We start from the raw sequence: 27,970 nt of genomic DNA, 5'->3' as shown, positions 1-27,970 counted from the left end.
GCAACGCTCACGCTAGTGACAGCCTTATTTATAGTTCGACGTCGCGCCAAAGCGAATGAGCACATTTCGCCTACGGCTTAGGCCGCTCTTCTAGTGTGGCTGCTCTGTGTCTGCAGGCAGCGAGGGGCTGCAAGCCTCCTGTGTTCGCACCTATATCACCTGTGCTTCCTTGTCAGAGACAGACTATCGCTAAACATACAACTCACTCCATGAATTGATTGCTACGGCATCTGTTATCAGCAGTCACAACCAGCAACACCAGTAGCAGCCGACTGCACGCAAAGAATGGGAACGTGCAGTGGGATTTACGTGAAATCGGCGCAATTGTGGATGCTAATCGTTCGCTCGTATCTGCCTACACACCTCTGCCGGTTGGGAATTATTCCACTTGCATGGCAAGGTGCGCATGTAGGTGTGTTAAAAATTCTGGAGGCGCTGGGTATCGATCCCAGTACCTCTCGCACGCTAAGCGAGCGCTCTACCATCTGAGCTACGCCCACCCCCCCCCCCCCCGATAGCTAGAAGTGCTACATACAGTCATATCATCGTCACAGACCCTTGCACTCCCATTATTCCGCAGACAAACACTACTCTCTATGTATCAGTGAGGGTGTCTTTCAGGTTTCGTGCATTCTGTATCGAATCGTAGTTGGCCACAATGAAAGTGGCACGCATAACGTCGAAAATAGAGTTCAGACACCGCTCTGAGTAAGACCAACGTGTTGTCCACCTCTAGACTTCAATGACGTTAAGCCGTGATACCTAAGACAGATCTGCACTCGATGACACCACGATAACAGCCGGTCCCCACACCTACATCTTGCTCTCCTTATGACAGTATACATCATATCAGTCTGTGACGCTGGTTTTGCAACTTCTTACGTGCGTTTATGTTCGCCGCGACCAACACTTACCATGCACTGACCACAAAACATGGAGAAGCCGGGGCTTGAAGCCGAGACCGTTCACACGCTAAGCGAACGATCTGCCAACTGAGCTACAGCTACACACACGACCAAGCCTTGCTATTCTCCATTCTTTGCGACTCTGATGTGCACAGACACGATGGTTGGTTGGTTTGTAGCGGCGAAGGTACCAGAATACAAAGGCGCGGACACGTTCATATACACAAGAGTTCCAAGTAGTTTCGATGCTCTGGTATTACGAATGCAAATTCCGTCTGTTTTGAACGTCTTAAATTGAAAGGGCGGTCACAAATTGGTCCATTTCACTCCTTGTCCACAATCACACAGCACCTGAGGTAACAAGCACATCTCGAGCCCCATTGTGCTCTCCATTGTTCATGCCAACTCAGTGCCTCGCTCTTTGCTACTGTGTAAAACTCTTGTCGTCCAACTGCAAAACACTGGGACACAACAAGTTTCCGCGTCCCCTTTGCACTGATTGTACTACGAAACGCTCCCCAAACTTGGCAATCACCCATGCAGATGACTTTTCCGACTTTACACGACGCTCACGCAACGCTCACGCTAGTGACAGCCTTATTTATAGTTGGACGTCGCGCCAAAGCGAATGAGCACATTTCGCCTACGGCTTAGGCCGCTCTTCTAGCGTGGCTGCTCTGTGTCTGCAGGCAGCGAGGGGCTGCAAGCTTCCTGTGTTCGCACCTATATCACCTGTGCTTCCTTGTCAGAGACAGACTATCGCAAAACATACAACTCACTCCATGAATTGATTGCTACGGCATCTGTTATCAGCAGTCACAACCAGCAACACCAGTAGCAGCCGACTGCACGCAAAGAATGGGAACGTGCAGTGGGATTTACGTGAAATCGGCGCAATTGTGGATGCTAATCGTTCGCTTGTATCTGCCTACACACCTCTGCCGGTTGGGAATTATTCCACTTGCATGGCAAGGTGCGCATGTAGGTGTGTTAAAAATTCTGGAGGCGCTGGGTATCGATCCCAGTACCTCTCACACGCTAAGCGAGCGCTGTACCATCTGAGCTACGCCCCCCCCCCCCCCCCCGATAACTAGTAGTGCTACATACAGTCATATCAACGTCACAGACCCTTGCACTCCCATTATTCCGCAGACAAACACTACTCTCTATGTATCAGTGAGGGTGTCTTTCAGGTTTCGTGCATTCTGTATCGAATCGTAGTTGGCCACAATGAAAGTGGCACGCATAACGTCGAAAATAGAGTTCAGACACCGCTCTGAGTAAGACGAACGTGTTGTCCACCTCTAGACTTCAATGACGTTAAGCCGTGATACCTAAGACAGATCTGCACTCGATGACACCACGATAACAGCCGGTCCCCACACTTACACCTTGCTCTCCTTATGACAGTATACATCATATCAGTCTGTGACGCTGGTTTTGCAACTTCTTGCGTGCGTTTATGTTCGCCGCGACCAACACTTACCATGCACTGACCACAAAACATGGAGGAGCCGGAGCTTGAACCCGAGACCGTTCACACGCTAAGCGAACGATCTGCCAACTGAGCTACAGCTACACACACGACCAAGCCTGGCTATTCTCCATTCTTTGCGACTCTGATGTGCACGGACACGATGGTTGGTTGGTTTGTAGCGGCGAAGGTACCAGAATACAAAGGCGCGGACACGTTCATATACACAAGAGTTCCAAGTAGTTTCGATGCTCTGGTATTACGAATGCAAATTCCGTCTGTTTTGAACGTCTTAAATTGAAAGGGCGGTCACAAATTGGTCCATTTCACTCGTTGTCCACAATCACACAGCACCTGAGGTAACAAGCACATCTCGAGCCCCATTGTGCTCTCCATTGTTCATGCCAACTCAGTGCCTCGCTCTTTGCTACTGTGTCAAACTCTTGTCGTCCAACTGCAAAACACTGGGACACAACAAGTTTCCGCGTCCCCATTGCACTGATCGTACTACGAAACGCTCCCCAAACTTGGCAATCACCCATGCAGATGACTTTTCCGACTTTACACGACGCTCACGCAACGCTCACGCTAGTGACAGCCTTATTTATAGTTCGACGTCGCGCCAAAGTGAATGAGCACATTTCGCCTACGGCTTAGGCCGCTCTTCTAGTGCGGCTGCTCTGTGTCTGCAGGCAGCGAGGGGCTGCAAGCTTCCTGTGTTCGCAACTATATCACCTGTGCTTCCTTGTCAGAGACAGACTATCGCAAAACATACAACTCACTCCATGAATTGATTGCTACGGCATCTGTTATCAGCAGTCACAACCAGCAACACCAGTTGCAGCCGACTGCACGCAAAGAATGGGAACGTGCAGTGGGATTTACGTGAAATCGGCGCAATTGTGGATGCTAATCGTTCGCTTGTATCTGCCTACACACCTCTGCCGGTTGGGAATTATTCCACTTGCATGGCAAGGTGCGCATGTAGGTGTGTTAAAAATTCTGGAGGCGCTGGGTATCGATCCCAGTACCTCTCGCACGCTAAGCGAGCGCTCTACCATCTGAGCTACGCCCACCCCCCCGGTAACTAGTAGTGTTACATACAGTCATATCAACGTCACAGACCCTTGCACTCCCTTTATTCCGCAGACAAACACTACTCTCTATGTATCAGTGAGGGTGTCTTTCAGGTTTCGTGCATTCTGTATCGAATCGTAGTTGGCCACAATGAAAGTGGCACGCATAACGTCGGAAATAGAGTTCAGACACCGCTCTGAGTAAGACGAACGTGTTGTCCACCTCTAGACTTCAATGACGTTAAGCCGTGATACCTAAGACAGATCTGCACTCGATGACACCACGATAACAGCCGGTCCCCACACTTACACCTTGCTCTCCTTATGACAGTATACATCATATCAGTCTGTGACGCTGGTTTTGCAACTTCTTGCGTGCGTTTATGTTCGCCGCGACCAACACTTACCATGCACTGACCACAAAACATGGAGGAGCCGGAGCTTGAACCCGAGACCGTTCACACGCTAAGCGAACGATCTGCCAACTGAGCTACAGCTACACACACGACCAAGCCTGGCTATTCTCCATTCTTTGCGACTCTGATGTGCACGGACACGATGGTTGGTTGGTTTGTAGCGGCGAAGGTACCAGAATACAAAGGCGCGGACACGTTCATATACACAAGAGTTCCAAGTAGTTTCGATGCTCTGGTATTACGAATGCAAATTCCGTCTGTTTTGAACGTCTTAAATTGAAAGGGCGGTCACAAATTGGTCCATTTCACTCGTTGTCCACAATCACACAGCACCTGAGGTAACAAGCACATCTCGAGCCCCATTGTGCTCTCCATTGTTCATGCCAACTCAGTGCCTCGCTCTTTGCTACTTTGTCAAACTCTTGTCGTCCAACTGCAAAACACTGGGACACAACAAGTTTCCGCGTCCCCTTTGCACTGATCGTACTACGAAAAGCTCCCCAAACTTTCTCAATCACCCATGCAGATGACTTTTCCGACTTTACACGACGCTCACGCTAGTGACAGCCTTATTTATAGTTCGACGTCGCGCCAAAGCGAATGAGCACATTTCGCCTACGGCTTAGGCCGCTCTTCTAGTGTGGCTGCTCTGTGTCTGCAGGCAGCGAGGGGCTGCAAGCTTCCTGTGTTCGCAACTATATCACCTGTGCTTCCTTGTCAGAGACAGACTATCGCAAAACATACAACTCACTCCATGAATTGATTGCTACGGCATCTGTTATCAGCAGTCACAACCAGCAACACCAGTTGCAGCCGACTGCACGCAAAGAATGGGAACGTGCAGTGGGATTTACGTGAAATCGGCGCAATTGTGGATGCTAATCGTTCGCTTGTATCTGCCTACACACCTCTGCCGGTTGGGAATTATTCCACTTGCATGGCAAGGTGCGCATGTAGGTGTGTTAAAAATTCTGGAGGCGCTGGGTATCGATCCCAGTACCTCTCGCACGCTAAGCGAGCGCTCTACCATCTGAGCTACGCCCACCCCCCCGATAACTAGTAGTGTTACATACAGTCATATCAACGTCACAGACCCTTGCACTCCCTTTATTCCGCAGACAAACACTACTCTCTATGTATCAGTGAGGGTGTCTTTCAGGTTTCGTGCATTCTGTATCGAATCGTAGTTGGCCACAATGAAAGTGGCACGCATAACGTCGGAAATAGAGTTCAGACACCGCTCTGAGTAAGACGAACGTGTTGTCCACCTCTAGACTTCAATGACGTTAAGCCGTGATACCTAAGACAGATCTGCACTCGATGACACCACGATAACAGCCGGTCCCCACACTTACACCTTGCTCTCCTTATGACAGTATACATCATATCAGTCTGTGACGCTGGTTTTGCAACTTCTTGCGTGCGTTTATGTTCGCCGCGACCAACACTTACCATGCACTGACCACAAAACATGGAGGAGCCGGAGCTTGAACCCGAGACCGTTCACACGCTAAGCGAACGATCTGCCAACTGAGCTACAGCTACACACACGACCAAGCCTGGCTATTCTCCATTCTTTGCGACTCTGATGTGCACGGACACGATGGTTGGTTGGTTTGTAGCGGCGAAGGTACCAGAATACAAAGGCGCGGACACGTTCATATACACAAGAGTTCCAAGTAGTTTCGATGCTCTGGTATTACGAATGCAAATTCCGTCTGTTTTGAACGTCTTAAATTGAAAGGGCGGTCACAAATTGGTCCATTTCACTCGTTGTCCACAATCACACAGCACCTGAGGTAACAAGCACATCTCGAGCCCCATTGTGCTCTCCATTGTTCATGCCAACTCAGTGCCTCGCTCTTTGCTACTTTGTCAAACTCTTGTCGTCCAACTGCAAAACACTGGGACACAACAAGTTTCCGCGTCCCCTTTGCACTGATCGTACTACGAAACGCTCCCCAAACTTTCTCAATCACCCATGCAGATGACTTTTCCGACTTTACACGACGCTCACGCTAGTGACAGCCTTATTTATAGTTCGACGTCGCGCCAAAGCGAATGAGCACATTTCGCCTACGGCTTAGGCCGCTCTTCTAGTGTGGCTGCTCTGTGTCTGCAGGCAGCGAGGGGCTGCAAGCTTCCTGTGTTCGCAACTATATCACCTGTGCTTCCTTGTCAGAGACAGACTATCGCAAAACATACAACTCACTCCATGAATTGATTGCTACGGCATCTGTTATCAGCAGTCACAACCAGCAACACCAGTTGCAGCCGACTGCACGCAAAGAATGGGAACGTGCAGTGGGATTTACGTGAAATCGGCGCAATTGTGGATGCTAATCGTTCGCTTGTATCTGCCTACACACCTCTGCCAGTTGGGAATTATTCCACTTGCATGGCAAGGTGCGCATGTAGGTGTGTTAAAAATTCTGGAGGCGCTGGGTATCGATCCCAGTACCTCTCGCACGCTAAGCGAGCGCTCTACCATCTGAGCTACGCCCACCCCCCCGATAACTAGTAGTGTTACATACAGTCATATCAACGTCACAGACCCTTGCACTCCCTTTATTCCGCAGACAAACACTACTCTCTATGTATCAGTGAGGGTGTCTTTCAGGTTTCGTGCATTCTGTATCGAATCGTAGTTGGCCACAATGAAAGTGGCACGCATAACGTCGGAAATAGAGTTCAGACACCGCTCTGAGTAAGACGAACGTGTTGTCCACCTCTAGACTTCAATGACGTTAAGCCGTGATACCTAAGACAGATCTGCACTCGATGACACCACGATAACAGCCGGTCCCCACACTTACACCTTGCTCTCCTTATGACAGTATACATCATATCAGTCTGTGACGCTGGTTTTGCAACTTCTTGCGTGCGTTTATGTTCGCCGCGACCAACACTTACCATGCACTGACCACAAAACATGGAGGAGCCGGAGCTTGAACCCGAGACCGTTCACACGCTAAGCGAACGATCTGCCAACTGAGCTACAGCTACACACACGACCAAGCCTGGCTATTCTCCATTCTTTGCGACTCTGATGTGCACGGACACGATGGTTGGTTGGTTTGTAGCGGCGAAGGTACCAGAATACAAAGGCGCGGACACGTTCATATACACAAGAGTTATAAGTAGTTTCGATGCTCTGGTATTACGAATGCAAATTCCGTCTGTTTTGAACGTCTTAAATTGAAAGGGCGGTCACAAATTGGTCCATTTTACTCGTTGTCCACAATCACACAGCACCTGAGGTAACAAGCACATCTCGAGCCCCATTGTGCTCTCCATTGTTCATGCCAACTCAGTGCCTCGCTCTTTGCTACTTTGTCAAACTCTTGTCGTCCAACTGCAAAACACTGGGACACAACAAGTTTCCGCGTCCCCTTTGCACTGATCGTACTACGAAACGCTCCCCAAACTTTCTCAATCACCCATGCAGATGACGTTTCCGACTTTACACGACGCTCACGCTAGTGACAGCCTTATTTATAGTTCGACGTCGCGCCAAAGCGAATGAGCACATTTCGCCTACGGCTTAGGCCGCTCTTCTAGTGTGGCTGCTCTGTGTCTGCAGGCAGCGAGTGGCTGCAAGCTTCCTGTGTTCGCACCTATATCACCTGTGCTTCCTTGTCAGAGACAGACTATCGCAAAACATACAACTCACTCCATGAATTGATTGCTACGGCATCTGTTATCAGCAGTCACAACCAGCAACACCAGTAGCAGCCGACTGCACGCAAAGAATGGGAACGTGCAGTGGGATTTACGTGAAATCGGCGCAATTGTGGATGCTAATCGTTCGCTTGTATCTGCCTACACACCTCTGCCGGTTGGGAATTATTCCACTTGCATGGCAAGGTGCGCATGTAGGTGTGTTAAAAATTCTGGAGGCGCTGGGTATCGATCCCAGTACCTCTCGCACGCTAAGCGAGCGCTCTACCATCTGAGCTACGCCCACCCCCCCGATAACTAGTAGTGTTACATACAGTCATATCAACGTCACAGACCCTTGCACTCCCTTTATTCCGCAGACAAACACTACTCTCTATGTATCAGTGAGGGTGTCTTTCAGGTTTCGTGCATTCTGTATCGAATCGTAGTTGGCCACAATGAAAGTGGCACGCATAACGTCGGAAATAGAGTTCAGACACCGCTCTGAGTAAGACGAACGTGTTGTCCACCTCTAGACTTCAATGACGTTAAGCCGTGATACCTAAGACAGATCTGCACTCGATGACACCACGATAACAGCCGGTCCCCACACTTACACCTTGCTCTCCTTATGACAGTATACATCATATCAGTCTGTGACGCTGGTTTTGCAACTTCTTGCGTGCGTTTATGTTCGCCGCGACCAACACTTACCATGCACTGACCACAAAACATGGAGGAGCCGGAGCTTGAACCCGAGACCGTTCACACGCTAAGCGAACGATCTGCCAACTGAGCTACAGCTACACACACGACCAAGCCTGGCTATTCTCCATTCTTTGCGACTCTGATGTGCACGGACACGATGGTTGGTTGGTTTGTAGCGGCGAAGGTACCAGAATACAAAGGCGCGGACACGTTCATATACACAAGAGTTCCAAGTAGTTTCGATGCTCTGGTATTACGAATGCAAATTCCGTCTGTTTTGAACGTCTTAAATTGAAAGGGCGGTCACAAATTGGTCCATTTCACTCGTTGTCCACAATCACACAGCACCTGAGGTAACAAGCACATCTCGAGCCCCATTGTGCTCTCCATTGTTCATGCCAACTCAGTGCCTCGCTCTTTGCTACTTTGTCAAACTCTTGTCGTCCAACTGCAAAACACTGGGACACAACAAGTTTCCGCGTCCCCTTTGCACTGATCGTACTACGAAACGCTCCCCAAACTTTCTCAATCACCCATGCAGATGACGTTTCCGACTTTACACGACGCTCACGCTAGTGACAGCCTTATTTATAGTTCGACGTCGCGCCAAAGCGAATGAGCACATTTCGCCTACGGCTTAGGCCGCTCTTCTAGTGTGGCTGCTCTGTGTCTGCAGGCAGCGAGGGGCTGCAAGCTTCCTGTGTTCGCACCTATATCACCTGTGCTTCCTTGTCAGAGACAGACTATCGCAAAACATACAACTCACTCCATGAATTGATTGCTACGGCATCTGTTATCAGCAGTCACAACCAGCAACACCAGAAGCAGCCGACTGCACGCAAAGAATGGGAACGTGCAGTGGGATTTACGTGAAATCGGCGCAATTGTGGATGCTAATCGTTCGCTTGTATCTGCCTACACACCTCTGCCGGTTGGGAATTATTCCACTTGCATGGCAAGGTGCGCATGTAGGTGTGTTAAAAATTCTGGAGGCGCTGGGTATCGATCCCAGTACCTCTCGCACGCTAAGCGAGCGCTCTACCATCTGAGCTACGCCCACCCCCCCGATAACTAGTAGTGTTACATACAGTCATATCAACGTCACAGACCCTTGCACTCCCTTTATTCCGCAGACAAACACTACTCTCTATGTATCAGTGAGGGTGTCTTTCAGGTTTCGTGCATTCTGTATCGAATCGTAGTTGGCCACAATGAAAGTGGCACGCATAACGTCGGAAATAGAGTTCAGACACCGCTCTGAGTAAGACGAACGTGTTGTCCACCTCTAGACTTCAATGACGTTAAGCCGTGATACCTAAGACAGATCTGCACTCGATGACACCACGATAACAGCCGGTCCCCACACTTACACCTTGCTCTCCTTATGACAGTATACATCATATCAGTCTGTGACGCTGGTTTTGCAACTTCTTGCGTGCGTTTATGTTCGCCGCGACCAACACTTACCATGCACTGACCACAAAACATGGAGGAGCCGGAGCTTGAACCCGAGACCGTTCACACGCTAAGCGAACGATCTGCCAACTGAGCTACAGCTACACACACGACCAAGCCTGGCTATTCTCCATTCTTTGCGACTCTGATGTGCACGGACACGATGGTTGGTTGGTTTGTAGCGGCGAAGGTACCAGAATACAAAGGCGCGGACACGTTCATATACACAAGAGTTCCAAGTAGTTTCGATGCTCTGGTATTACGAATGCAAATTCCGTCTGTTTTGAACGTCTTAAATTGAAAGGGCGGTCACAAATTGGTCCATTTCACTCGTTGTCCACAATCACACAGCACCTGAGGTAACAAGCACATCTCGAGCCCCATTGTTCTCTCCATTGTTCATGCCAACTCAGTGCCTCGCTCTTTGCTACTTTGTCAAACTCTTGTCGTCCAACTGCAAAACACTGGGACACAACAAGTTTCCGCGTCCCCATTGCACTGATCGTACTACGAAACGCTCCCCAAACTTGGCAATCACCCATGCAGATGACTTTTCCGACTTTACACGACGCTCACGCTAGTGACAGCCTTATTTATAGTTCGACGTCGCGCCAAAGTGAATGAGCACATTTCGCCTACGGCTTAAGCCTCTCTTCTAGTGCGGCTGCTCTGTGTCTGCAGGCAGCGAGGGGCTGCAAGCTTCCTGTGTTCGCAACTATATCACCTGTGCTTCCTTGTCAGAGACAGACTATCGCAAAACATACAACTCACTCCATGAATTGATTGCTACGGCATCTGTTATCAGCAGTCACAACCAGCAACACCAGTTGCAGCCGACTGCACGCACAGAATGGGAACGTGCAGTGGGATTTACGTGAAATCGGCGCAATTGTGGATGCTAATCGTTCGCTTGTATCTGCCTACACACCTCTGCCGGTTGGGAATTATTCCACTTGCATGGCAAGGTGCGCATGTAGGTGTGTTAAAAATTCTGGAGGCGCTGGGTATCGATCCCAGTACCTCTCGCACGCTAAGCGAGCGCTCTACCATCTGAGCTACGTCCACCCCCCCGATAACTAGTAGTGTTACATACAGTCATATCAACGTCACAGACCCTTGCACTCCCTTTATTCCGCAGACAAACACTACTCTCTATGTATCAGTGAGGGTGTCTTTCAGGTTTCGTGCATTCTGTATCGAATCGTAGTTGGCCACAATGAAAGTGGCACGCATAACGTCGGAAATAGAGTTCAGACACCGCTCTGAGTAAGACGAACGTGTTGTCCACCTCTAGACTTCAATGACGTTAAGCCGTGATACCTAAGACAGATCTGCACTCGATGACACCACGATAACAGCCGGTCCCCACACTTACACCTTGCTCTCCTTATGACAGTATACATCATATCAGTCTGTGACGCTGGTTTTGCAACTTCTTGCGTGCGTTTATGTTCGCCGCGACCAACACTTACCATGCACTGACCACAAAACATGGAGGAGCCGGAGCTTGAACCCGAGACCGTTCACACGCTAAGCGAACGATCTGCCAACTGAGCTACAGCTACACACACGACCAAGCCTGGCTATTCTCCATTCTTTGCGACTCTGATGTGCACGGACACGATGGTTGGTTGGTTTGTAGCGGCGAAGGTACCAGAATACAAAGGCGCGGACACGTTCATATACACAAGAGTTCCAAGTAGTTTCGATATTCTGGTATTACGAATGCAAATTCCGTCTGTTTTGAACGTCTTAAATTGAAAGGGCGGTCACAAATTGGTCCATTTCACTCGTTGTCCACAATCACACAGCATCTGAGGTAACAAGCACATCTCGAGCCCCATTGTGCTCTCCATTGTTCATGCCAACTCAGTGCCTCGCTCTTTGCTACTTTGTCAAACTCTTGTCGTCCATCTGAAAAACACTGGGACACAACAAGTTTCCGCGTCCCCTTTGCACTGATCGTACTACGAAACGCTCCCCAAACTTTCTCAATCACCCATGCAGATGACGTTTCCGACTTTACACGACGCTCACGCTAGTGACAGCCTTATTTATAGTTCGACGACGCGCCAAAGCGAATGAGCACATTTCGCCTACGGCTTAGGCCGCTCTTCTAGTGTGGCTGCTCTGTGTCTGCAGGCAGCGAGGGGCTGCAAGCTTCCTGTGTTCGCACCTATATCACCTGTGCTTCCTTGTCAGAGACAGACTATCGCAAAACATACAACTCACTCCATGAATTGATTGCTACGGCATCTGTTATCAGCAGTCACAACCAGCAACACCAGTAGCAGCCGACTGCACGCAAAGAATGGGAACGTGCAGTGGGATTTACGTGAAATCGGCGCAATTGTGGATGCTAATCGTTCGCTTGTATCTGCCTACACACCTCTGCCGGTTGGGAATTATTCCACTTGCATGGCAAGGTGCGCATGTAGGTGTGTTAAAAATTCTGGAGGCGCTGGGTATCGATCCCAGTACCTCTCGCACGCTAAGCGAGCGCTCTACCATCTGAGCTACGCCCACCCCCCCGATAACTAGTAGTGTTACATACAGTCATATCAACGTCACAGACCCTTGCACTCCCTTTATTCCGCAGACAAACACTACTCTCTATGTATCAGTGAGGGTGTCTTTCAGGTTTCGTGCATTCTGTATCGAATCGTAGTTGGCCACAATGAAAGTGGCACGCATAACGTCGGAAATAGAGTTCAGACACCGCTCTGAGTAAGACGAACGTGTTGTCCACCTCTAGACTTCAATGACGTTAAGCCGTGATACCTAAGACAGATCTGCACTCGATGACACCACGATAACAGCCGGTCCCCACACTTACACCTTGCTCTCCTTATGACAGTATACATCATATCAGTCTGTGACGCTGGTTTTGCAACTTCTTGCGTGCGTTTATGTTCGCCGCGACCAACACTTACCATGCACTGACCACAAAACATGGAGGAGCCGGAGCTTGAACCCGAGACCGTTCACACGCTAAGCGAACGATCTGCCAACTGAGCTACAGCTACACACACGACCAAGCCTGGCTATTCTCCATTCTTTGCGACTCTGATGTGCACGGACACGATGGTTGGTTGGTTTGTAGCGGCGAAGGTACCAGAATACAAAGGCGCGGACACGTTCATATACACAAGAGTTCCAAGTAGTTTCGATGCTCTGGTATTACGAATGCAAATTCCGTCTGTTTTGAACGTCTTAAATTGAAAGGGCGGTCACAAATTGGTCCATTTCACTCGTTGTCCACAATCACACAGCACCTGAGGTAACAAGCACATCTCGAGCCCCATTGTGCTCTCCATTGTTCATGCCAACTCAGTGCTCTCTCTCTTTGCTACTTTGTCAAACTCTTGTCGTCCAACTGCAAAACACTGGGACACAACAAGTTTCCGCGTCCCCTTTGCACTGATCGTACTACGAAACGCTCCCCAAACTTTCTCAATCACCCATGCAGATGACGTTTCCGACTTTACACGACGCTCACGCTAGTGACAGCCTTATTTATAGTTCGACGTCGCGCAAAAGCGAATGAGCACATTTCGCCTACGGCTTAGGCCGCTCTTCTAGTGTGGCTGCTCTGTGTCTGCAGGCAGCGAGGGGCTGCAAGCTTCCTGTGTTCGCACCTATATCACCTGTGCTTCCTTGTCAGAGACAGACTATCGCAAAACATACAACTCACTCCATGAATTGATTGCTACGGCATCTGTTATCAGCAGTCACAACCAGCAACACCAGTAGCAGCCGACTGCACGCAAAGAATGGGAACGTGCAGTGGGATTTACGTGAAATCGGCGCAATTGTGGATGCTAATCGTTCGCTTGTATCTGCCTACACACCTCTGCCGGTTGGGAATTATTCCACTTGCATGGCAAGGTGCGCATGTAGGTGTGTTAAAATTTCTGGAGGCGCTGGGTATCGATCCCAGTACCTCTCGCACGCTAAGCGAGCGCTCTACCATCTGAGCTGCGCCCACCTCCCCGATAACTAGTAGTGCTACATACAGTCATATCAACGTCACAGACCCTTGCACTCCCATTATTCCGCAGACAAACACTACTCTCTATGTATCAGTGAGGGTGTCTTTCAGGTTTCGTGCATTCTGTATCAAATCGTAGTTGGCCACAATGAAAGTGGCACGCATAACGTCGAAAATAGAATTCAGACACCGCTCTGAGTAAGACGAACGTGTTGTCCACCTCTAGACTTCAATGACGTTAAGCCGTGATACCTAAGACAGATCTGCACTCGATGACACCACGATAACAGCCGGTCCCCACACTTACACCTTGCTCTCCTTATGACAGTATACATCATATCAGTCTGTGACGCTGGTTTTGCAACTTCTTGCGTGCGTTTATGTTCGCCGCGACCAACACTTACCATGCACTGACCACAAAACATGGAGGAGCCGGGGCTTGAACCCGAGACCGTTCACACGCTAAGCGAAAGATCTGCCAACTGAGCTACAGCTACACAAACGACCAAGCCTGGCTATTCTCCATTCTTTGCGACTCTGATGTGCACGGACACGATGGTTGGTTGGTTTGTAGCGGCGAAGGTACCAGAATACAAAGGCGCGGACACGTTCATATACACAAGAGTTCCAAGTAGTTTCGATGCTCTGGTATTACGAATGCAAATTCCGTCTGTTTTGAACGTCTTAAATTGAAAGGGCGGTCACAAATTGGTCCATTTCACTCCTTGTCCACAATCACACAGCACCTGAGGTAACAAGCACATCTCGAGCCCCATTGTGCTCTCCATTGTTCATGCCAACTCAGTGCCTCGCTCTTTGCTACTGTGTCAAACTCTTGTCGTCCAACTGCAAAACACTGGGACACAACAAGTTTCCGCGTCGCCTTTGCACTGATCGTACTACGAAACGCTCCCCAAACTTGGCAATCACCCATGCAGATGACTTTTCCGACTTTACACGACGCTCACGCTAGTGACAGCCTTATTTATAGTTCGACGTCGCGCCAAAGCGAATGAGCACATTTCGCCTACGGCTTAGGCCGCTCTTCTAGTGTGGCTGCTCTGTGTCTGCAGGCAGCGAGGGGCTGCAAGCTTCCTGTGTTCGCACCTATATCACCTGTGCTTCCTTGTCAGAGACAGACTATCGCAAAACATACAACTCACTCCATGAATTGATTGCTACGGCATCTGTTATCAGCAGTCACAACCAGCAACACCAGTAGCAGCCGACTGCACGCAAAGAATGGGAACGTGCAGTGGGATTTACGTGAAATCGGCGCAATTGTGGATGCTAATCGTGCGCTTGTATCTGCCTACACACCTCTGCCGGTTGGGAATTATTCCACTTGCATGGCAAGGTGCGCATGTAGGTGTATTAAAAATTCTGGAGGCGCTGGGTATCGATCGCAGTACCTCTCGCACGCTAAGCGAGCGCTCTACAATCTGAGCTACGCCCACCCCCCCGATAACTAGTAGTGCTACATACAGTCATATCAACGTCACAGACCCTTGCACTCCCATTATTCCGCAGACAAACACTACTCTCTATGTATCAGTGAGGGTGTCTTTCAGGTTTCGTGCATTCTGTATCGAATCGTAGTTGGCCACAATGAAAGTGGCACGCATAACGTCGAAAATAGAGTTCAGACACCGCTCTGAGTAAGACGAACGTGTTGTCCACCTCTAGACTTCAATGACGTTAAGCCGTGATACCTAAGACAGATCTGCACTCGATGACACCACGATAACAGCCGGTCCCCACACTTACACCTTGCTCTCCTTATGACAGTATACATCATATCAGTCTGTGACGCTGGTTTTGCACCTTCTTGCGTGCGTTTATGTTCGCCGCGACCAACACTTACCATGCACTGACCACAAAACATGGAGGAGCCGGGGCTTGAACCCGAGAGCGTTCACACGCTAAGCGAACGATCTGCCAACTGAGCTACAGCTACACACACGACCAAGCCAGGCTATTCTCCATTCTTTGCGACTCTGATGTGCACGGACACGATGGTTGGTTGGTTTGTAGCGGCGAAGGTACCAGAATACAAAGGCGCGGACACGTTCATATACACAAGAGTTCCAAGTAGTTTCGATGCTCTGGTATTACGAATGCAAATTCCGTCTGTTTTGAACGTCTTAAATTGAAAGGGCGGTCACAAATTGGTCCATTTCACTCCTTGTCCACAATCACACAGCACCTGAGGTAACAAGCACATCTCGAGCCCCATTGTGCTCTCCATTGTTCATGCAAACTCAGTGCCTCGCTCTTTCCTACTGTGTCAAACTCTTGTCGTCCAACTGCAAAACACTGGGACACAACAAGTTTCCGCGTCGCCTTTGCACTGATCGTACTACGAAACGCTCCCCAAACTTGGCAATCACCCATGCAGATGACTTTTCCGACTTTACACGACGCTCACGCTAGTGACAGCCTTATTTATAGTTCGACGTCGCGCCAAAGCGAATGAGCACATTTCGCCTACGGCTTAGGCCGCTCTTCTAGTGTGGCTGCTCTGTGTCTGCAGGCAGCGAGGGGCTGCAAGCTTCCTGTGTTCGCACCTATATCACCTGTGCTTCCTTGTCAGAGACAGACTATCGCAAAACATACAACTCACTCCATGAATTGATTGCTACGGCATCTGTTACCAGCAGTCACAACCAGCAACACCAGTTGCAGCCGACAGCACGCAAAGAATGGGAACGTGCAGTGGGATTTACGTGAAATCGGCGCAATTGTGGATGCTAATCGTTCGCTTGTATCTGCCTACACACCTCTGCCGGTTGGGAATTATTCCACCTGCATGGCAAGGTGCGCATGTAGGTGTGTTAAAAATTCTGGAGGCGCTGGGTATCGATCCCAGTACTTCCCGCACGCTAAGCGAGCGCTCTACCATCTGAGCTACGCCCACCCCCCCCGATAACTAGTAGTGCTACATACAGTCATATCAACGTCACAGACCCTTGCACTCCCATTATTCCGCAGACAAACACTACTCTCTATGTATCAGTGAGGGTGTCTTTCAGGTTTCGTGCATTCTGTATCGAATCGTAGTTGGCCACAATGAAAGTAGCACGCATAACGTCGAAAATAGAGTTCAGACACCGCTCTGAGTAAGACGAACGTGTTGTCCACCTCTAGACTTCAATGACGTTAATCCGCGATACCTAAGACAGATCTGCACTCGATGACACCACGATAACAGCCGGTCCCCACACTTACACCTTGCTCTCCTTATGACAGTATACATCATATCAGTCTGTGACGCTGGTTTTGCAACTTCTTGCGTGCGTTTATGTTCGCCGCGACCAACACTTACCATGCACTGACCACAAAACATGGAGGAGCCGGGGCTTGAACCCGAGACCGTTCACACGCTAAGCGAACGATCTGCCAACTGAGCTACAGCTACACACACGACCAAGCCTGGCTATTCTCCATTCTTTGCGACTCTGATGTGCACGGACACGATGGTTGGTTGGTTTGTAGCGGCGAAGGTACCAGAATACAAAGGCGCGGACACGTTCATATACACAAGAGTTCCAAGTAGTTTCGATGCTCTGGTATTACGAATGCAAATTCCGTCTGTTTTGAACGTCTTAAATTGAAAGGGCGGTCACAAATTGGTCCATTTCACTCCTTGTCGACAATCACACAGCACCTGAGGTAACAAGCACATCTCGAGCCCCATTGTGCTCTCCATTGTTCATGCCAACTCAGTGCCTCGCTCTTTGCTACTTTGTCAAACTCTTGTCGTCCAACTGCAAAACACTGGGACACAACAAGTTTCCGCGTCCCCTTTGCACTGATCGTACTACGAAACGCTCCCCAAACTTTCTCAATCACCCATGCAGATGACGTTTCCGACTTTACACGACGCTCACGCTAGTGACAGCCTTATTTATAGTTCGACGTCGCGCCAAAGCGAATGAGCACATTTCGCCTACGGCTTAGGCCGCTCTTCTAGTGTGGCTGCTCTGTGTCTGCAGGCAGCGAGGGGCTGCAAGCTTCCTGTGTTCGCACCTATATCACCTGTGCTTCCTTGTCAGAGACAGACTATCGCAAAACATACAACTCACTCCATGAATTGATTGCTACGGCATCTGTTATCAGCAGTCACAACCAGCAACACCAGTAGCAGCCGACTGCACGCAAAGAATGGGAACGTGCAGTGGGATTTACGTGAAATCGGCGCAATTGTGGATGCTAATCGTTCGCTTGTATCTGCCTACACACCTCTGCCGGTTGGGAATTATTCCACTTGCATGGCAAGGTGCGCATGTAGGTGTGTTAAAAATTCTGGAGGCGCTGGGTATCGATCCCAGTACCTCTCGCACGCTAAGCGAGCGCTCTACCATCTGAGCTACGCCCACCCCCCCGATAACTAGTAGTGTTACATACAGTCATATCAACGTCACAGACCCTTGCACTCCCTTTATTCCGCAGACAAACACTACTCTCTATGTATCAGTGAGGGTGTCTTTCAGGTTTCGTGCATTCTGTATCGAATCGTAGTTGGCCACAATGAAAGTGGCACGCATAACGTCGGAAATAGAGTTCAGACACCGCTCTGAGTAAGACGAACGTGTTGTCCACCTCTAGACTTCAATGACGTTAAGCCGTGATACCTAAGACAGATCTGCACTCGATGACACCACGATAACAGCCGGTCCCCACACTTACACCTTGCTCTCCTTATGACAGTATACATCATATCAGTCTGTGACGCTGGTTTTGCAACTTCTTGCGTGCGTTTATGTTCGCCGCGACCAACACTTACCATGCACTGACCACAAAACATGGAGGAGCCGGAGCTTGAACCCGAGACCGTTCACACGCTAAGCGAACGATCTGCCAACTGAGCTACAGCTACACACACGACCAAGCCTGGCTATTCTCCATTCTTTGCGACTCTGATGTGCACGGACACGATGGTTGGTTGGTTTGTAGCGGCGAAGGTACCAGAATACAAAGGCGCGGACACGTTCATATACACAAGAGTTCCAAGTAGTTTCGATGCTCTGGTATTACGAATGCAAATTCCGTCTGTTTTGAACGTCTTAAATTGAAAGGGCGGTCACAAATTGGTCCATTTCACTCGTTGTCCACAATCACACAGCACCTGAGGTAACAAGCACATCTCGAGCCCCATTGTGCTCTCCATTGTTCATGCCAACTCAGTGCCTCGCTCTTTGCTACTTTGTCAAACTCTTGTCGTCCAACTGCAAAACACTGGGACACAACAAGTTTCCGCGTCCCGTTTGCACTGATCGTACTACGAAACGCTCCCCAAACTTTCTCAATCACCCATGCAGATGACGTTTCCGACTTTACACGACGCTCACGCTAGTGACAGCCTTATTTATAGTTCGACGTCGCGCCAAAGCGAATGAGCACATTTCGCCTACGGCTTAGGCCGCTCTTCTAGTGTGGCTGCTCTGTGTCTGCAGGCAGCGAGGGGCTGCAAGCTTCCTGTGTTCGCACCTATATCACCTGTGCTTCCTTGTCAGAGACAGACTATCGCAAAACATACAACTCACTCCATGAATTGATTGCTACGGCATCTGTTATCAGCAGTCACAACCAGCAACACCAGTAGCAGCCGACTGCACGCAAAGAATGGGAACGTGCAGTGGGATTTACGTGAAATCGGCGCAATTGTGGATGCTAATCGTTCGCTTGTATCTGCCTACACACCTCTGCCGGTTGGGAATTATTCCACTTGCATGGCAAGGTGCGCATGTAGGTGTGTTAAAAATTCTGGAGGCGCTGGGTATCGATCCCAGTACCTCTCGCACGCTAAGCGAGCGCTCTACCATCTGAGCTGCGCCCACCTCCCCGATAACTAGTAGTGCTACATACAGTCATATCAACGTCACAGACCCTTGCACTCCCATTATTCCGCAGACAAACACTACTCTCTATGTATCAGTGAGGGTGTCTTTCAGGTTTCGTGCATTCTGTATCAAATCGTAGTTGGCCACAATGAAAGTGGCACGCATAACGTCGAAAATAGAGTTCAGACACCGCTCTGAGTAAGACGAACGTGTTGTCCACCTCTAGACTTCAATGACGTTAAGCCGTGATACCTAAGACAGATCTGCACTCGATGACACCACGATAACAGCCGGTCCCCACACTTACACCTTGCTCTCCTTATGACAGTATACATCATATCAGTCTGTGACGCTGGTTTTGCACCTTCTTGCGTGCGTTTATGTTCGCCGCGACCAACACTTACCATGCACTGACCACAAAACATGGAGGAGCCGGGGCTTGAACCCGAGAGCGTTCACACGCTAAGCGAACGATCTGCCAACTGAGCTACAGCTACACACACGACCAAGCCAGGCTATTCTCCATTCTTTGCGACTCTGATGTGCACGGACACGATGGTTGGTTGGTTTGTAGCGGCGAAGGTACCAGAATACAAAGGCGCGGACACGTTCATATACACAAGAGTTCCAAGTAGTTTCGATGCTCTGGTATTACGAATGCAAATTCCGTCTGTTTTGAACGTCTTAAATTGAAAGGGCGGTCACAAATTGGTCCATTTCACTCCTTGTCCACAATCACACAGCACCTGAGGTAACAAGCACATCTCGAGCCCCATTGTGCTCTCCATTGTTCATGCCAACTCAGTGCCTCGCTCTTTCCTACTGTGTCAAACTCTTGTCGTCCAACTGCAAAACACTGGGACACAACAAGTTTCCGCGTCGCCTTTGCACTGATCGTACTACGAAACGCTCCCCAAACTTGGCAATCACCCATGCAGATGACTTTTCCGACTTTACACGACGCTCACGCTAGTGACAGCCTTATTTATAGTTCGACGTCGCGCCAAAGCGAATGAGCACATTTCGCCTACGGCTTAGGCCGCTCTTCTAGTGTGGCTGCTCTGTGTCTGCAGGCAGCGAGGGGCTGCAAGCTTCCTGTGTTCGCACCTATATCACCTGTGCTTCCTTGTCAGAGACAGACTATCGCAAAACATACAACTCACTCCATGAATTGATTGCTACGGCATCTGTTACCAGCAGTCACAACCAGCAACACCAGTTGCAGCCGACAGCACGCAAAGAATGGGAACGTGCAGTGGGATTTACGTGAAATCGGCGCAATTGTGGATGCTAATCGTTCGCTTGTATCTGCCTACACACCTCTGCCGGTTGGGAATTATTCCACCTGCATGGCAAGGTGCGCATGTAGGTGTGTTAAAAATTCTGGAGGCGCTGGGTATCGATCCCAGTACTTCCCGCACGCTAAGCGAGCGCTCTACCATCTGAGCTACGCCCACCCCCCCCGATATCTAGTAGTGCTACATACAGTCATATCAACGTCACAGACCCTTGCACTCCCATTATTCCGCAGACAAACACTACTCTCTATGTATCAGTGAGGGTGTCTTTCAGGTTTCGTGCATTCTGTATCGAATCGTAGTTGGCCACAATGAAAGTAGCACGCATAACGTCGAAAATAGAGTTCAGACACCGCTCTGAGTAAGACGAACGTGTTGTCCACCTCTAGACTTCAATGACGTTAATCCGCGATACCTAAGACAGATCTGCACTCGATGACACCACGATAAAAGCCGGTCCCCACACTTACACCTTGCTCTCCTTATGACAGTATACATCATATCAGTCTGTGACGCTGGTTTTGCAACTTCTTGCGTGCGTTTATGTTCGCCGCGACCAACACTTACCATGCACTGACCACAAAACATGGAGGAGCCGGGGCTTGAACCCGAGACCGTTCACACGCTAAGCGAACGATCTGCCAACTGAGCTACAGCTACACACACGACCAAGCCTGGCTATTCTCCATTCTTTGCGACTCTGATGTGCACGGACACGATGGTTGGTTGGTTTGTAGCGGCGAAGGTACCAGAATACAAAGGCGCGGACACGTTCATATACACAAGAGTTCCAAGTAGTTTCGATGCTCTGGTATTACGAATGCAAATTCCGTCTGTTTTGAACGTCTTAAATTGAAAGGGCGGTCACAAATTGGTCCATTTCACTCCTTGTCCACAATCACACAGCACCTGAGGTAACAAGCACATCTCGAGCCCCATTGTGCTCTCCATTGTTCATGCCAACTCAGTGCCTCGCTCTTTGCTACTGTGTTAAACTCTTGTCGTCCAACTGCAAAACACTGGGACACAACAAGTTTCCGCGTCGCCTTTGCACTGATCGTACTACGAAACGCTCCCCAAACTTGGCAATCACCCATGCAGATGATTTTTCCGACTTTACACGACGCTCACGCTAGTGACAGCCTTATTTATAGTTCGACGTCGCGCCAAAGCGAATGAGCACATTTCGCCTACGGCTTAGGCCGCTCTTCTAGTGTGGCTGCTCCGTGTCTGCAGGCAGCGAGGGGCTGCAAGCTTCCTGTGTTCGCACCTATATCACCGGTGCTTCCTTGTCAGAGACAGACTATCGCAAAACATACAACTCACTCCATGAATTGATTGCTACGGCATCTGTTATCAGCAGTCACAACCAGCAACACCAGTAGCAGCCGACTGTACGCAAAGAATGGGAACGTGCAGTGGGATTTACGTGAAATCGGCGCAATTGTGGATGCTAATCGTTCGCTTGTATCTGCCTACACACCTCTGCCGGTTGGGAATTATTCCACTTGCATGGTAAGGTGCGCATGTAGGTGTGTTAAAAATTCTGGAGGCGCTGGGTATCGATCCCAGTACCTCTCGCACGCTAAGCGAGCGCTCTACCATCTGAGCTACGCCCACCCCCCCCGATAACTAGTAGTGCTACATACAGTCATATCAACGTCACAGACCCTTGCACTCCCATTATTCCGCAGACAAACACTACTCTCTATGTATCAGTGAGGGTGTCTTTCAGGTTTCGTGCATTCTGTATCGAATCGTAGTTGGCCACAATGAAAGTGGCACGCATAACGTCGAAAATAGAGTTCAGACACCGCTCTGAGTAAGACGAACGTGTTGTCCACCTCTAGACTTCAATGACGTTAAGCCGTGATACCTAAGACAGATCTGCACTCGATGACACCACGATAACAGCCGGTCCCCACACTTACACCTTGCTCTCCTTATGACAGTATACATCATATCAGTCTGTGACGCTGGTTTTGCAACTTCTTGCGTGCGTTTATGTTCGCCGCGACCAACACTTACCATGCACTGACCACAAAACATGGAGGAGACGGGGCTTGAAGCCGAGACCGTTCACACGCTAAGCGAACGATCTGCCAACTGAGCTACAGCTACACACACGACCAAGCCTGGCTATTCTCCATTCTTTGCGACTCTGATGTGCACGGACACGATGGTTGGTTGGTTTGTAGCGGCGAAGGTACCAGAATACAAAGGCGCGGACACGTTCATATACACAAGAGTTCCAAGTAGTTTCGATGCTCTGGTATTACGAATGCAAATTCCGTCTGTTTTGAACGTCTTAAATTGAAAGGGCGGTCACAAATTGGTCCATTTCACTCCTTGTCCACAATCACACAGCACCTGAGGTAACAAGCACATCTCGAGCCCCATTGTGCTCTCCATTGTTTATGCCAACTCAGTGCCTCGCTCTTTGCTACTGCGTCAAACTCTTGTCGTCCAACTGCAAAACACTGGGACACAACAAGTTTCCGCGTCGCCTTTGCACTGATCGTACTACGAAACGCTCCCCAAACTTGGCAATCACCCATGCAGATGACTTTTCCGACTTTACACGACGCTCACGCTAGTGACAGCCTTATTTATAGTTCGACGTCGCGCCAAAGCGAATGAGCACATTTCGCCTACGGCTTAGGCCGCTCTTCTAGTGTGGCTGCTCCGTGTCTGCAGGCAGCGAGGGGCTGCAAGCTTCTTGTGTTCGCACCTATATCACCTGTGCTTCCTTGTCAGAGACAGACTATCGGAAAACATACAACTCACTCCATGAATTGATTGCTACGGCATCTGTTATCAGCAGTCACATCCAGCAACACCAGTAGCAGCCGACTGCACGCAAAGAATGGGAACGTGCAGTGGGATTTACGTGAAATCGGCGCAATTGTGGATGCTAATCGTTCGCTTGTATCTGCCTACACACCTCTGCCGGTTGGGAATTATTCCACTTGCATGGCAAGGTGCGCATGTAGGTGTGTTAAAAATTCTGGAGGCGCTGGGTATCGATCCCAGTACCTCTCGCACGCTAAGCGAGCGCTCTACCATCTGAGCTACGCCCACCCCCCCGATAACTAGTAGTGCTACATACAGTCATATCAACGTCACAGACCCTTGCACTCCCATTATTCCGCAGACAAACACTACTCTCTATGTATCAGTGAGGGTGTCTTTCAGGTTTCGTGCATTCTGTATCGAATCGTAGTTGGCCACAATGAAAGTGGCACGCATAACGTCGAAAATAGAGTTCAGACACCGCTCTGAGTAAGACGAACGTGTTGTCCACCTCTAGACTTCAATGACGTTAAGCCGTGATACCTAAGACAGATCTGCACTCGATGACACCACGATAACAGCCGGTCCCCACACTTACACCTTACTCTCCTTATGACAGTATACATCATATCAGTCTGTGACATTGGTTTTGCACCTTCTTGCGTGCGTTTATGTTCGCCGCGACCAACACTTACCATGCACTGACCACAAAACATGGAGGAGCCGGGGCTTGAACCCGAGACCGTTCACACGCTAAGCGAACGATCTGCCAACTGAGCTACAGCTACACACACGACCAAGCCTGGCTATTCTCCATTCTTTGCGACTCTGATGTGCACGGACACGATGGTTGGTTGGTTTGTAGCGGCGAAGGTACCAGAATACAAAGGCGCGGACACGTTCATATACACAAGAGTTCCAAGTAGTTTCGATGCTCTGGTATTACGAATGCAAATTCCGTCTGTTTTGAACGTCTTAAATTGAAAGGGCGGTCAGAAATTGGTCCATTTCACTCCTTGTCCACAATCACACAGCACCTGAGGTAACAAGCACATCTCGAGCCCCATTGTGCTCTCCATTGTTCATGCCAACTCAGTGCCTCGCTCTTTGCTACTGTGTCAAACTCTTGTCGTCCAACTGCAAAACACTGGGACACAACAAGTTTCCGCGTCGCCTTTGCACTGATCGTACTACGAAACGCTCCCCAAACTTGGCAATCACCCATGCAGATGACTTTTCCGACTTTACACGACGCTCACGCTAGTGACAGCCTTATTTATAGTTCGACGTCGCGCCAAAGCGAATGAGCACATTTCGCCTACGGCTTAGGCCGCTCTTCTAGTGTGGCTGCTCTGTGTCTGCAGGCAGCGAGGGGCTGCAAGCTTCCTGTGTTCGCACCTATATCACCTGTGCTTCCTTGTCAGAGACAGACTATCGCAAAACATACAACTCACTCCATGAATTGATTGCTACGGCATCTGTTATCAGCAGTCACAACCAGCAACGCCAGTAGCAGCCGACTGCACGCAAAGAATGGGAACGTGCAGTGGGATTTACGTGAAATCGGCGCAATTGTGGATGCTAATCGTTCGCTCGTATCTGCCTACACACCTCTGCCGGTTGGGAATTATTCCACTTGCATGGCAAGGTGCGCATGTAGGTGTGTTAAAAATTCTGGAGGCGCTGGGTATCGATCCCAGTACCTCTCGCACGCTAAGCGAGCGCTCTACCATCCGAGCTACGCCCACACCCCCGATAACTAGTAGTGCTACATACAGTCATATCAACGTCACAGACCCTTGCACTCCCATTATTCCGCAGACAAACACTACTCTCTATGTATCAGTGAGGGTGTCTTTCAGGTTTCGTGCATTCTGTATCGAATCGTAGTTGGCCACAATGAAAGTGGCACGCATAACGTCGAAAATAGAGTTCAGACACCGCTCTGAGTAAGACGAACGTGTTGTCCACCTCTAGACTTCAATGACGTTAAGCCGTGATACCTAAGACAGTTCTGCACTCGATGACACCACGATAACAGCCGGTCCCCACACTTACACCTTGCTCTCCTTATGACAGTATACATCATATCAGTCTGTGACGCTGGTTTTGCACCTTCTTGCGTGCGTTTGTGTTCGCCGCGACCAACACCTACCATGCACTGACCACAAAACATGGAGGAGCCGGGGCTTGAACCCGAGACCGTTCACACGCTAAGCGAACGATCTGCCAACTGAGCTACAGCTACACACACGACCAAGCCTGGCTATTCTCCATTCTTTGCGACTCTGATGTGCACGGACACGATGGTTGGTTGGTTTGTAGCGGCGAAGGTACCAGAATACAAAGGCGCGGACACGTTCATATACACAAGAGTTCCAAGTAGTTTCGATGCTCTGGTATTACGAATGCAAATTCCGTCTGTTTTGAACGTCTTAAATTGAAAGGGCGGTCACAAATTGGTCCATTTCACTCGTTGTCCACAATCACACAGCACCTGAGGTAACAAGCACATCTCGAGCCCCATTGTGCTCTCCATTGTTCATGCCAACTCAGTGCCTCGCTCTTTGCTACTGTGTCAAACTCTTGTCGTCCAACTGCAAAACACTGGGACACAACAAGTTTCCGCGTCGCCTTTGCACTGATCGTACTACGAAACGCTCCCCAAACTTGGCAATCACCCATGCAGATGACTTTTCCGACTTTACACGACGCTCACGCTAGTGACAGCCTTATTTATAGTTCGACGTCGCGGCAAAGCGAATGAGCACATTTCGCCTACGGCTTAGGCCGCTCTTCTAGTGTGGCTGCTCTGTGTCTGCAGGCAGCGAGGGGCTGCAAGCTTCCTGTGTTCGCACCTATATCACCTGTGCTTCCTTGTCAGAGACAGACTATCGCAAAACATACAACTCACTCCATGAATTGATTGCTACGGCATCTGTTATCAGCAGTCACAACCAGCAATGCCAGTAGCAGCCGACTGCACGCAAAGAATGGGAACGTGCAGTGGGATTTACGTGAAATCGGCGCAATTGTGGATGCTAATCGTTCGCTCGTATCTGCCTACACACCTCTGCCAGTTGGGAATTATTCCACTTGCATGGCAAGGTGCGCATGTAGGTGTGTTAAAAATTCTGGAGGCGCTGGGTATCGATCCCAGTACCTCTCGCACGCTAAGCGAGCGCTCTACCATCCGAGCTACGCCCACCCCCCCCGATAACTAGTAGTGCTACATACAGTCATATCAACGTCACAGACCCTTGCACTCCCATTATTCCGCAGACAAACACTACTCTCTATGTATCAGTGAGGGTGTCTTTCAGGTTTCGTGCATTCTGTATCGAATCGTAGTTGGCCACAATGAAAGTGGCACGCATAACGTCGAAAATAGAGTTCAGACACCGCTCTGAGTAAGACGAACGTGTTGTCCACCTCTAGACTTCAATGACGTTAAGCCGTGATACCTAAGACAGATCTGCACTCGATGACACCACGATAACAGCCGGTCCCCACACTTACACCTTGCTCTCCTTATGACAGTATACATCATATCAGTCTGTGACGCTGGTTTTGCAACTTCTTGCGTGCGTTTATGTTCGCCGCGACCAACACTTACCATGCACTGACCACAAAACATGGAGGAGCCGGGGCTTGAACCCGAGACCGTTCACACGCTAAGCGAACGATCTGCCAACTGAGCTACAGCTACACACACGACCAAGCCTGGCTATTCTCCATTCTTTGCGACTCTGATGTGCACGGACACGATGGTTGGTTGGTTTGTAGCGGCGAAGGTACCAGAATACAAAGGCGCGGACACGTTCATATACACAAGAGTTCCAAGTAGTTTCGATGCTCTGGTATTACGAATGCAAATTCCGTCTGTTTTGAACGTCTTAAATTGAAAGGGCGGTCACAAATAGGTCCATTTCACTCCTTGTCCACAATCACACAGCACCTGAGGTAACAAGCACATCTCGAGCCCCATTGTGCTCTCCATTGTTCATGCCAACTCAGTGCCTCGCTCTTTGCTACTGTGTCAAACTCTTGTCGTCCAACTGCAAAACACTGGGACACAACAAGTTTCCGCGTCGCCTTTGCACTGATCGTACTACGAAACGCTCCCCAAACTTGGCAATCACCCATGCAGATGACTTTTCCGACTTTACACGACGCTCACGCTAGTGACAGCCTTATTTATAGTTCGACGTCGCGGCAAAGCGAATGAGCACATTTCGCCTACGGCTTAGGCCGCTCTTCTAGTGTGGCTGCTCTGTGTCTGCAGGCAGCGAGGGGCTGCAAGCTTCCTGTGTTCGCACCTATATCACCTGTGCTTCCTTGTCAGAGACAG

At 49.6% G+C, this 27,970-nt stretch overlaps 11 non-coding genes across 11 annotated transcripts; all 11 read right to left on the bottom strand.

Moving 5' to 3' along the window:
- Positions 1–427: 427 nt before the first annotated feature.
- Positions 428–501, bottom strand: Trnaa-agc (transfer RNA alanine (anticodon AGC)). Its single transcript has one exon. It is a non-coding gene; the product is annotated as a tRNA-Ala (tRNA).
- Positions 502–3,382: 2,881 nt separating this feature from the next.
- Positions 3,383–3,456, bottom strand: Trnaa-agc (transfer RNA alanine (anticodon AGC)). Its single transcript has one exon. It is a non-coding gene; the product is annotated as a tRNA-Ala (tRNA).
- Positions 3,457–4,843: 1,387 nt separating this feature from the next.
- Positions 4,844–4,917, bottom strand: Trnaa-agc (transfer RNA alanine (anticodon AGC)). Its single transcript has one exon. It is a non-coding gene; the product is annotated as a tRNA-Ala (tRNA).
- Positions 4,918–6,304: 1,387 nt separating this feature from the next.
- Positions 6,305–6,378, bottom strand: Trnaa-agc (transfer RNA alanine (anticodon AGC)). Its single transcript has one exon. It is a non-coding gene; the product is annotated as a tRNA-Ala (tRNA).
- Positions 6,379–7,765: 1,387 nt separating this feature from the next.
- Positions 7,766–7,839, bottom strand: Trnaa-agc (transfer RNA alanine (anticodon AGC)). Its single transcript has one exon. It is a non-coding gene; the product is annotated as a tRNA-Ala (tRNA).
- A 1,387-nt stretch (positions 7,840–9,226) lies between these two features.
- On the bottom strand, positions 9,227–9,300 carry Trnaa-agc (transfer RNA alanine (anticodon AGC)). The gene has a single exon. It is a non-coding gene; the product is annotated as a tRNA-Ala (tRNA).
- A 1,386-nt stretch (positions 9,301–10,686) lies between these two features.
- Positions 10,687–10,760, bottom strand: Trnaa-agc (transfer RNA alanine (anticodon AGC)). The gene has a single exon. It is a non-coding gene; the product is annotated as a tRNA-Ala (tRNA).
- Positions 10,761–12,147: 1,387 nt separating this feature from the next.
- Trnaa-agc (transfer RNA alanine (anticodon AGC)) lies at positions 12,148–12,221 on the bottom strand. The gene has a single exon. It is a non-coding gene; the product is annotated as a tRNA-Ala (tRNA).
- A 5,770-nt stretch (positions 12,222–17,991) lies between these two features.
- Trnaa-agc (transfer RNA alanine (anticodon AGC)) lies at positions 17,992–18,065 on the bottom strand. Its single transcript has one exon. It is a non-coding gene; the product is annotated as a tRNA-Ala (tRNA).
- A 4,308-nt stretch (positions 18,066–22,373) lies between these two features.
- Positions 22,374–22,447, bottom strand: Trnaa-agc (transfer RNA alanine (anticodon AGC)). Its single transcript has one exon. It is a non-coding gene; the product is annotated as a tRNA-Ala (tRNA).
- Positions 22,448–23,834: 1,387 nt separating this feature from the next.
- Positions 23,835–23,908, bottom strand: Trnaa-agc (transfer RNA alanine (anticodon AGC)). The gene has a single exon. It is a non-coding gene; the product is annotated as a tRNA-Ala (tRNA).
- Between the last annotated feature and the right edge of the window lie 4,062 nt (positions 23,909–27,970).

This window comes from Schistocerca gregaria, chromosome 3 (genome assembly GCF_023897955.1).
Source record: "Schistocerca gregaria isolate iqSchGreg1 chromosome 3, iqSchGreg1.2, whole genome shotgun sequence".
NCBI classification, from domain to species: domain Eukaryota; kingdom Metazoa; phylum Arthropoda; class Insecta; order Orthoptera; family Acrididae; genus Schistocerca; species Schistocerca gregaria.
The sequence above is the reverse complement of the archived record's forward strand: the minus strand, read 5'-3'. Positions and strand labels throughout refer to the sequence as shown.